Source organism: Coenobita brevimanus, chromosome 39 (assembly GCF_032717465.1).
Source record: "Coenobita brevimanus isolate Jiangsu-jjx chromosome 39, ASM3271746v2, whole genome shotgun sequence".
Lineage (NCBI taxonomy): Eukaryota > Metazoa > Arthropoda > Malacostraca > Decapoda > Coenobitidae > Coenobita > Coenobita brevimanus.
In genome coordinates this window covers 7,230,209-7,242,833 of record NC_136992.1, presented here as the reverse complement: position 1 = coordinate 7,242,833, position 12,625 = coordinate 7,230,209, and positions in this window count along the sequence as shown.

Sequence of the window (12,625 nt, the reverse complement as noted above, 5' to 3'; positions counted from 1 at the left end):
TTTTCAGCTTCCATACTTTCCTCCTAGGTACATAAGTCCTCGTTTCCATCACTCGTTCTTTAAGCACCATGTCACGAATCAATAGTTTGTGCTGCTGCACACACTCCTCACTTCCTATAACTTCAACATCCCTCACTAACCTCCTATCACCCTCCTAACCAGAAAGTAATCTATCTGACTGCTATTTCCCTCAGACTCATACGTAATTAACCTACTCTCTCTTATCCTAAAATATGTGTTGCACACAATCATGTCCGTTGCCTCCCCAAACTCGAGTATCCTTTCCCCTTCCGCATTCCTTATATCATACGCACATCCCCCATGTACTCCTTCATAACCTTGTGCTGCTTCACCTACATGACCATTTAAGTCCCCTCCCAAAACCACTATCATTCATCATGCCGCATACCACCTGCTACACGTATTAAATCATCCCAAAATCTATCTTTCTCTGTTTCATCCAACTTCCTGCCTCCGTGGAGCATATGCCGAAATAGCTCCAGTTATCTTTTCTACCAAATTGAATTTTCACTTACCAATATCCTATCACTTACTCTTCTTATAACATTCATAACATATTCTACCAATTACTCTGCAACCATCATACCAACACCCCCATATCTGTCTGTTCCCCCTGCCAAAACAACTTATAGCAACAAAGTGCTCTCCCAACAATCTTTCTAGCTGATCCACTACAGAACTGTATATATATATATATATATATATATATATATATATATATATATATATATATATATATATATATATATATATATATATATTATAAAATTGTCTACACACTGTATTAATCTGTTTGTCTACAGTATCCGCTCATCTATCTATCCATTATCAATTAATGTAATACAGTATATTTGTGCCTGTCTACTGTATACAGTATCCAATCTGTATATTTCTTTCTTTCTATCTATCTATCCGTCTACCCAGTATTGGTCATGTACTATACTATCTATCTACCGTATCTGTCTATGAATCGATCTATCCATCTATCTATCTGTCCATTTTTAGTGTATGTCTATCTATCTAGCGAGCAATCCATTATTAGTCTATACACTCTATTTATCTATCTACAATATCTAACCATCTATCCATCTATTTAGCGAGCAATCCATTATTAGTCAATGTACTCTATCTATCTACAGTATCTATCTATCTGTCTATCTACCACCCACCTCCCCGCCTGCCCCGTGGCCTGTGCATCCTCCTCTATGGCCGCCTCCTGCCTCTGGTTTTCCATGGTCGCCTCGTACTCCGACAGCTTCAGCAGCGTGTACCTGAAGGAGGGAGGGCAGCCTGAGGACGTGATTCAGACGATTTTATTCAGCTTAGGAGATACCACAGACGATTTATATATTTATTTATTTACTCATGTTTATCTGCTGCTCTAAGATGTAGTATAGGTTAAATATTTCAAAGAGAGAGAGAGAGAGAGAGAGAGAGAGAGGATTCTATTCTGGCAAAAGTGGGTCATAGGGGCCAGAGGATGCTAAGTCCTTTACACCGATGAAGAGCTGATTTATTTTAGGGGTGAATATTCGGACTGGAGGGAACTGATCTAGCGTTCGCTTGTTCCTCCTGTCGCAGGCCGTTCCACTAGAACCAGTAAGATTCAGTAAGATCGTAAGGAGAGAGCAAGATTGAAAGAGAAAACACTGCATCATACTGAAGGAGTGAAGTGTATTGCCTCAAGTGTTTTTAAGTGGTGAAGTGTATCGCCCTAAGTGTTTTTAAAGAGGCCTAAGTGTTTTTAAAGGGTGAAGTGTGTCGCCCTAAGTGTTTTTAAAGAGGCCTAAGTGCTTTTAAAGGGTGAAGTGTGTCGCCCTAAGTGTTTTTAAAGAGGCCTAAGTGTTTTTAAAGGGCGAAGTGTGTCGCCCTAAGTGTTTTTAAGGGGTGAAGTGTGTCGCCCTAAGTGTTCTTAAAGAGGCCTAAGTGTTTTTAAAGGGTGAAGTGTGTCGCCCTAAGTGTTTTTAAGGGGTGAAGTGTGTCGCCCTAAGTGTTTTTAACGGGTGAACTGTGTAGCCCTAAGAGTTTTTTTTTTCCTCCGTCTTACCATGTATAACACCGCCCTGCCATGGTTTCTTCCTCTACCATGAAGGTGGGCTGGCTGCTTCTGCGACCCTGAGGGGAGGGGGAAACAGGCAAGTACATCATCATCATTGTAATAACCATCATCATCACCATCATCATCATCATCATCATCATTGTAATAACCATCATCATCATCATCATCATAATCATCATCAACGAAATAACCATCATCATCATCATCATTGTAATAACCATCATCATCATCATCATCAACATCACTGTAATAACCATCCTCATCACCATCATCATTGTAATAACCATCAACATCGTCATTATCATCATCATCATCATCATCATTGTAATAAGCTTCATCATCATCATCATCATCATCATTGTAATAAGCTTCATCATCATCATCATCATCATCATTGTAATAATCATCATCATCATCATCATCATCATCACTGTAATAACCATCCTCATCACCATCATCATTGTAATAACCATCAGCATCGTCATTATCATCATCATCATTGTAATAAGCTTCATCATCATCACTGTAATAACCATCATCATCATCATCATCACTGTAATAACCATCATCATCATCGTCATCATTATCATCATCATCATCACTGTACTAACCATCATCATCATCATCATCATCATCATCATCATCATTATAATAATCCACATACATAGCCATAACCACTCTAGCCAGCCACTCCTCTTTCATAAACTTTCTCATTGCCCACTTCACCATCTCTAGGGACTCTGCCAAAGGCTTTCTCAGAATCAACAAAAACAAAGCACAGTTCCCTTTCGTTTCCTATAAATTGTTCCTGAAGCTGTCGGACAATGAATATGGCATCAGTGGTCCCTTTGCCTGCCAAAAAACGAACTGTATTTCATCAATATTCACTCTTTCTCTGATTATACGTTGTAGGACTCTCTCCATTACCTTCATTATCTGTTCCAGAAGTTTTATGCCTCTATAATTTCCTTTCCAGGGCATCACCCTTCCCCTTGTACACATTTACAATCACACTCTTCAGCCAGTCATCTGGGACAACACACTCCTATGTAATCGAATTTATCAGGTCAGTAACCCCACTCCTACATCTCAGGCCTTCAGCATTTCAGCAGTCATCCCAGACACACTCACTGTCTTCCCCAGCTGCATCCTGACTGTTGGCCTGTTCACAGTAGCAGCATCAATCAACAGCCAAGGGCCAAACACTGGATCCACTGACTCCAAACCTTCCCTAGTCCAGTCAAAACACACTGGGAAACAATCGTACCATATGAAACGCGCACTAGTAGAGATTCTGTTTTCACTACATTTCGCTTGTTGTAAATTTTCTTTAGACAAGAACGGGAAGGTATTTGTTTCTTTGTTCAATAATTCGGAGACTTGTCCCAAAAAGCGAAAAGTATCCAGGTGTGCCAAAGGGAACTATGTGGTGGTGGTCGTAGTTGTAGTAACAGGTTCTTCTGAAAAGTTAACCCTGTAAACTGCGGACTGAAGCTTCCCTTCTCTGGCAGTCCACCATCTACATTTGGGGGGATAGGGAGGGAGATGAGGCTGTATATCCGGGTAGAGGAGCTGCTCGGTTATATCGGTGCCACCATGTGAAGGCATCCCTCCCCAGCATCGAGGGAACCATCTCCATAAAATACAATAAACAAACAAGCAGTAAGAACCACTTCCAAGCAACCACCTTTGTAACCATTAAAAAAAAAAAAAAAAAAAAAGGCAACCACATTAAAGAAAATTAAGAAAGCAAAAATTTTTACAACTACCATAAAAAAATATGAAAGCAAACAACATAAAGAAACTGAAAAGCAAGAGAATCATTTAGCATGACCTTCAAAGTATATGAAAAAATAGACAATTGATATGAACTGCATTCAAGAACAATGACAACAGAATAAGCAATTATGTAAACACACACCTCCAAAAAATAAATGCAAACAACCCATTTAAAAAGAAAAAGAAATGAAAATTCATAAACCAATTAATAAAACTATAACAAAGAAAAACAGCAAATTAAGGCAATTAAGTTTAAGATAATGCCTGACTGAAAATGAGAAAGACATGAGGAAAGGAAAGGAGAGGAGAGGAGAGGAGAGGAGGACAAAGCAAAGAAGAGCAGATGAGGCGAGAGGAGAGGAGAGGAAAGTAAAATGGACTTTGACGATGTAGAATAGAGTAAAATAGAGTAGAGAAGAGAGGAGAAATCAAGAGAAATTAGGAGAGCTGAGGATGGTACAGAAGAAAAGAGAAAAGAAACTATAGCAGAGAAGAGAAAACGAGAAAGGAAAGGTTAGGAAAGAAGAGTTAGAAAAGAGTAAATGACAAGATGCGCCTACGTATCACTGACCAGCTGCTGAGTGATGTTGACGATGTAGAGAAGACAAGAGGAGAGACGGAGGAGGAGAGGAGAGGAGAGAAGAAATAGGAGGAAAGGAGAGGAGAGGTAAGGAGAGCCAGAAAAGGACTAAATACCAATGCCGTGGTTGCGTGTCACTAACCATCAGTGGAGGGATGCTGACGATGTTGGCCACGGCTTTCCTGAGGTTGGTAATCCAGGCCAGCTCTGAGGGACCTTCCATGTACCTGGGCTGTGGCATGCGAAGGTGAGTTACACAGATAATGGTAGCCATAGTAGTTGTGGTAGTGATGGCAGAAATGGTAGTGATGGTAGCAATGGTAGTGATGGTAACAATGGTAGTGACGGTAACAATGGTAGTGGTGGTAACGGTGACAGGAATGGTAACAATGGTAGTGATGGTAACAGTGATAGTGGTGGTAACAATAGTAGTGATGGTAACAATGGTAGTGGTGGTAACAATGGTAGTGATGGTAACAATGGTAGTTACGGTAACAATGGTAGTGATAGTAACGGTGATAGGAATGGTAACAATGGTAGTGATGGTAACAATGGTAGTGGTGGTAACAATGGTAGTGGCGGTAACAATGGTAGTGATGGTAACAATAGTAGTGATGGTAACAATGGTAGTGATGGTAACAATGGTAGTGATGGTAACAATGGTAGTGATGGTAACGGTGATAGGAATGGTAGCAATGGTAGTGATGGTAACAGTTGTAGTGATGGTAACGGTGACAGGAATGGTAACAATGGTAGTGATGGTAACGGTGACAGGAATCGTAACAATGGTAGTGATGGTAACAGTGATAGTGGTGGTAACAATGGTAGTGATGGTAACAATGGTAGTGATGGTAACAGTGATAGTGGTGGTAACAATGGTAGTGATGGTAACAATGGTAGTGATGTAGTGATGGCAACAACGGCAGTGATGGTGATAATGGTAGTCGTGGTAACAATGGCAGTGATAGTGATGGTAACAGTGGTAGTGATAGTAAGTAATAGTGATAGTAACAGTGGTAGTGATGGTAAGCAATAGTGATAATAACAATGGTAGTGACAGTAAGTAATAGTGATAGTAAAAGTAGTAGTGATGGTAAGCAATAGTGATAATAACAATGGTTGTGATAGTAAGTAATAGTGATAGTAACAGTGGTAGTGATGGTAAGCAATTGTGATAATAACAATGGTAGTGATAGGTAAGTAATAGTGTTAGTAACAATGGTAGTGATGGTAAGTAATAGTGTTAGTAACAATGGTAGTGATGGTAAGTAATAGTGTTAGTAACAATGGTAGTGGTGTAAGTAATAGTGATAGTAACAATGGTAGTGATGGTAAGTAATAGTGTTAGTAACAATGGTAGTGGTGTAAGTAATAGTGATAGTAACAATGGTAGTGATGGTAAGTAATAGTGTTAGTAACAATGGTAGTGATGATAAGGAATAGTGATAGTAACAATGGTAGTGATGGTAAGTAATAGTGATAGTAACAATGGTAGTCATGATAAGTAAATGTGATAGTACAGTAACAATGGTGGTGATGGTAACAATGGTAGTGATGGTAACAATGGTAGTGATGGTAAGTAATAGTGGTAGTAACAATGGTAGTGATGGTAAGTAATAGTGATAGTAACAATGGTAGTGATGGTAAGTAATAGTGTTAGTAACAATGGTAGTGATGGTAAGTAATAGTGATAGTAACAATGGTAGTGATGGTAAGTAATAGTGATAGTAACAATGGTAGTGATAGCAACAAAGGTAATGATGGTAATAGTGATAATAGCCTAATATTAATAATGGTATTTATGGTAATAATGGCAAGACAGGGAGTGATTAAGTGAGAAGTGGATTTAGGACGATGGTGATAATGATTATAATAATAATTGTTAATACAACAACAACAAGAAGAAGAAGAAGAAGAAGAATGACAGTGCTAGGACTCGACGTCACTTCCACAGCACTTCTTCATGACTAGCACCATATTCTAGTGTTAATATATGATTACAACTCAGCATTCGAGACAGATGGGAATTTTAGACCAAGTTAAATTAAAACAGGTATACCAAACACTTACAAACTCGAGTGAATGAGTGAAAAATTAATAAATAAATGAATAAATAAATAAAATGTAAATATATATCACTAAACAAAAGAGAATCTGATAATACACTTGGACACCAAAAATAACAATACGGAGACAAATATGCTTGTCACGAAAAATTTATTATCTCTCCGTAGCGATAACGTGTCATTCAGTATATTCTCGCCACCACCAGACGATTTTTACCGGGCTTAAGCGATTCTTCTTATCTATCTATCTTTCTATCTGGCTATCTATCTATCTTCTGCCTGGCGAGCTGGCTGGCTGGCTGTTCGTCTATCTAGCTATCTATCTGTCTCTGCTTTTCTGTCTATCTGTTTCTCTTCATTTGTCCCTTCAGTACAAGAGGTCTTCCTAAACTGAATGAAATCGTCTGGAGTAAGTTTGAACATTGAATAAAGTCGTCCAGATACAGAATGAACACTGAATAAAATCACCTGAAAGCAGCTTGAACATCAACTAAAATCATCTGAAGGCATATTGAACTCTGAATAAATCGTCTGTTGGCAGCTCGAGTGAAAATAATACGTCCTCGTAGTGAAGCAGTTAATCCCTTCATCACGATGATATAATTTTGTTGATTATTGTTGCTGCTGCCGGACGATATTATTCAGCTTAGGAGAAAACAAGAAGTATTTAAATTGGTGGTTTCCTTTGCCTGGCTTCAGCCGCATGGGTCAGGAGTGAAGGACAGGTGAGTACGCTGAGTTGGGCTAGAGTACGTTAAGTTAGGTAAGATAAGGATAGGCTAGATTGGGCTTGACTAAGTAATGGCTAAATAAGAATAGGTTAGGATGGATTAGCTAAGATTGGTTAGGTTAGGTTAGGTGAATTTAGGCTAGATAAGGACAGATCAGATTAGGTCAGGTTAGGCCAGGCTTGGTGAGGATAGGTTAGATTAGGCTAAGTTCGGTTAGGTAAGGACAGGTAAGACTAGGTTAGGTTGGGTTTAGTTAAGTTAGGCAACATAAGAAAACGTTAGGTTTAGTAAGGACGGGGTAGTCTTCATTAGGTTAGGTAGAGATAGGTTATATTAGCTTAGGTTAGGTTAGGTTAAGCTAAGTAAGAACAGGATAAGCCCGGGATGGATAGAATAGGCTAGGCTACATATAATTTGAAGGACTTGGTTAGATTAGGTTAGATTTGGCTAGATCAGGATAAGTTCGGTTAGTTTATCCCCTCCCCCCTCTGTTGTGTAACCTACCTCTGAGCCATCAAGACGTAGAGTGAATGGTTTGCTGATGTCCTCATTGTCTATGGGCTGGTATTCGATAGGTACTGGGGCGCTGGGGTCACAGTGCAGCTCGTCGTGGAAATACCCCATCTCAACGTTGCTCATCTAATGGGGTAACATTAGTCAAACACATTATACCCAGTTGCTGCCCCTTTATTACCTCTCAACGTTACAGAATACTGCACAAAACAAGGTCACACTTCACAATATAGGTTGACACTGCACACACTCCAGTACCATCAACTGCACATTCTAAGGTCACATTATCCACAGTATGGTCACATTACACATATCAGGGTCATGCTGCACGCACTGGAGTCGCACAACACACAGTAGGGTCATATTCTACAAGCAATTCGCTCATACTGCACAAACACTAGGGTCACACTACTCACACTAGGGTCACACTGCACACATTCAAGTCACATTGCATTTTTATGAATATGGAAAAGAGGTACCTGAAAGATAACTATGTCTCCCTCCGTGACCTGCATGGTGAGGTCAGCCTGCAATCCAATTGCCGAGTACTGTTGTTTGAGGGACGGAAGTCCCGCCACTACACGACTGCTGTAGCGGAACTGGTACTCCATCCCACCTGGGAACCCCTCCACAAAGCCTAGAGAGGGAGAGAGTAAGAGAGAGTCAGAGTGTGCAAAGGTAAGAGAAAGGTACTATTACTCCACCCTACTTGGGAACCCCTCCACCACACACACACACACACACACACACACACACACAATAGATCAGCTGTCAGTTGAGACAGGTTAACTTAAAAGGAAGATTGGTGAAATGGCAATGACTGTTCTCAACCATGACAGTAATGTGGAAGAGTTAATAAATGATACAGAGACAATTAGGCAAGCAAGTGGTCTGATAGACCAAAGCAGTGATATTGAAGAGAAGATAACCCAGGTGAATGAAGTGATGCAAAGTTACCAAGAGGATGTGGAAACTACTTATGCTGAAATGGTGAAAGTAAAGAAAGACTTAGAAACTAGAGTCGAAGAAAAAAGCATTAGAAAGTGAAGAAAATAATCCAAAACAACCCAAAATTGGTCAAAGATTCAGCAGATATCAACAAATCTATTGTAATCACTGGTATAGAGGAGGAAGAAATTAAAAAAAAAAAAAACTGAATTTCGTGAAACAAAAAGGAGATGGCAAATATAAAGAGCATATTGAAGGAAGTAGCAGAAGAAATCTGTAATAAAGACATAGAGGAACACAAAAGGCTAAGGAAACATGAGAGAAATAAGTCAAAGCTCTGAAAGTTACTTTCCAGAGTGTGAACACTGTCGAGGAAATACCTGTACTAAAAAGTGCTAACAAACTTATTGAAAAAGAGGAATTTAATAAAGTATGGATAAAAAGATGCCTAATTCAAGAGGAACTGGGAATGCTAAAAGAAAAGACGGAGGAGGCAAAAACAAAGAACGAGAAAAGATCAGAGGAAGAGTACCTTTTTTTTTTTTTTTTTTACAAAGTAATTGGATTCCTAGTACAAAAGTTGTACATAACCGACAAGGAACAAAAAGGAGGAAGGTAGTAGACTCAAGTTATGGCAAGTATGTAAACAAGATGATTAGGGTGATGTACTCAAATATTGATGAAGATAGAAGACTATACCAATTACTGTAAAAGGAACCACATATTATTTGCCTAACTGAAACAGAATTAACCCCAAAGAAATCAAACAATACCCTAAACTTAGAGGAATACGGTACAATATGTGGATAAGAGACAAAGTTAAGAAAGGGAGGTGGAATTATAATCTTGACAAAGAAAAATCTACAAGTCAAAGAAATAAAAAACTAGATATGCCCTCACAAGTAGAACTGATTCCATTAGAAATTAATACTGTTATGAAGGGAGATATGTCAGTTAGGTAGTCTCGTACCTTCGAGACGTTTCTTGTACCCTAAGTTCCAGTACGAGTCATCATAGTTGCTAATTTGCCTGGTGTTTGTAAGTGTAGTTGTTTCGTAAGTTAATCATTCATTTATTTTTATGCTCTTTTTCTCTATAATGATTTATCTAAGTGATTGCTTGTTAAATAATGTAATTTAAGTTCGTATGGTAAATGATTTAGTGTTATGTAATGTAAGACAACACTGGCATGTTTTGGGCTGTTTCCGAGTTGGCAACTGTTGCCCGTCGAGAGTATACTCGTAGAATGTAGACATTTCTAGAACAATGCAAGCCTATATAAGGATGGGGAAGAGATTAGTCAGTCAGTTAGTCGGTTTGGAGTTCAGTCGGGCTTCAGGTCAGTTTGTGTGAAGTGCAGTCGTTTATGATGTAGTGCAGTGTCAGTGTGGTGTCAGTGAAGATTGTGTACTTTTGGTACTTGTGAAAACAGTGGCAAACATTGATGGGTTATTGAAGTTTGTATATCATTGGAACTTGAGAATACAGTGAAGCGTCAAGCATGGAGTGTAATTACTGTCAGTGAAGATTATTTTCGGTACTTGTGTAATAAGTGAAGTGTTGGCAAGCATTAAGTGTATTATCAGTGAAGTGTTGTTAAGCATTAAATGTAATAGCAGTTAGTAAAGTGTGTATAGTTCCAGTGCTTGTGAGAACAGTGAAGTTGGAAAGAATTAAGTGGAATTATTTGGAAAATAAAGACAGTGAACTTTAAGGAGAGAGTGTTTATTGTCACCTCAGCCGATCTTATGTACTGCACACCTAAAGGCTGATCATAGGAATAACAACTCGCTGGGGAACACCCTTCTTGTACTGTGCTACTGCTGTTGGAGCCTATGGCAGTGTGGGGTGGGGACATAACAATACATCTGAAGAGAAATTAATTGTGGCAAATTTTATATATGCCACTCAAAACAAACACCTGGGAAAGAGGCGAATATGAAAACCTGGCAGAGAGTACAATTCAAAGTTTAAGAAAAATCTCCATAGAATGGAAGAGAAATCTGAGAGAATTTTATTAACTGGAGACTTCAGTTCAAATATAAACTGTAATACTATCTACATATCTATTGCCAGACGTCCTAATACCGTAAGGGGTGGCCACAAACAAATCGCCTCCATGTCGCCCTGTCCCCCACCATTTCACCGCCAGTTGGAATGCTCTAGATGTAAAAAGCCAGGAAAGCTGTTGGGATCAAAAGCTCCTAAATCTTGTGCAGGAGTTTTTCCTAACACAGCATATAAAGGAAAACACCAGAAAAAGAGGACTTCATAATCCATCAGTACTAGATCTTATATTTACCAGGTAAGAAAATTAAATTGACAGTATAATGTATCACCCCCTATTCGACAAAAGTGACCATGCAGTATTTAATTGTAACTTCAGGACTACATATGACATTACCAGTAATGAGAGTTACAAAAACAGTTTAAACTACTAAAAGGGCAACTATCATGACCTGAAGAAGTTCTTCTTAGAAACTGATTGGGAAAAGGATCTTAGAGGACAAGATTTAAATATTATTTATAGAAAATTCTGTGATACTTATGAAATAGGAGTCCAAAATTACAGCCCTCTGCACAAAGCAGCAAAAATGAAAATAAATAAATGGTTTAATACCGAAAGTAAAAATCAAAAGAAAAAAAGAGACTTACTGTGGAACAGATACAGAAGACACAATAGTGTGAGGGCATATAACAACTACTGTATAAACAGGCAAGAAATGATTATACAAAGATAAAGGGGAAGGCTCAGAGACAGTTTGAGGAAGACATTTAAAATAAAAGTAGTGATCAACTTAAGCTTTTTTACAGCTACATCCGAAGCAAAACCAAAGTTAAAGATAAAATACAGACCATTGTGGATGAGGGTATCATCTATATACAAGAGAATGATATGTGAAACACTAAGTAAAAATTTCCGATCAGTTTTTATAAAAGAAAGTAATTTTGAGAGAGATGATATGGAATGTACATGCCCACACGTATTACCAGATATATATATATATATATATATATATATATATATATATATATATATATATATATATATATATATATATATATATATATATATATATATATATATATAAGAAGTACAGGAAGAGTTAAGCAAATTAGACAAAGGAAAAGCAAATGGTCCTGACGAAATTTCAGGTTGGGTGCTATATGAATGTGCAGAAGAGTTAAGCAGATCATTGTATTTAATATTCAAGGAATCCTTAGGTCAAGGAAAACTACCTGATATTTGGAAGAAAGCAAATATTGTGCCCCTATTCAAGAAAGGGAACAGACAGAATCCATCAACTACCGACCAGTATCACTGACCAGTGTTGTAAGATACTAGAAATGCTGATAAGAAACGTTTGAGTAAAACATCAAAAAGAACACAGTATGATAACAGAGACGCAGTTTGGTTTTAGAAAGGGAAGATCATGTGTTACTAATCTATTAAGCTACTATGATAGAGTTACAGAAACATTACAGAAAAGAGAAGGATGGGTGGACAGTATCTATTTAGATTTCAATAAAGCATTTGACAGAGTACCGCACCAAAGACTTTTATGGAAACTGTACCATCAAGGAGGTATCCTAGGCAATCTGTACTGTTGAATGCAGGATTTTCCCAGAAAAAGGGAAATGAGAACAGTATTAAGGGGAAATTACTCATCATGGAGGGATGTGACTAGCAGAGTTTCAAGGGACTCAGTGCTGGCACCAATTATGTTTTTAGTATATATAAATGGCACAGACAGTAACATAGTAAATGGAAGCTATCTAAATATGTTTTTGGATGATGCAAAAATGCAAAAGAAAATTTACTTTCACAGATTCCTGCAAAGAGCAGCAAGAGATATTAAATAAGCTTCAGGAATGGAGCAATAATGGCAAATGGAATTTAATGGGGACAAGCATCATGCAATTAAGT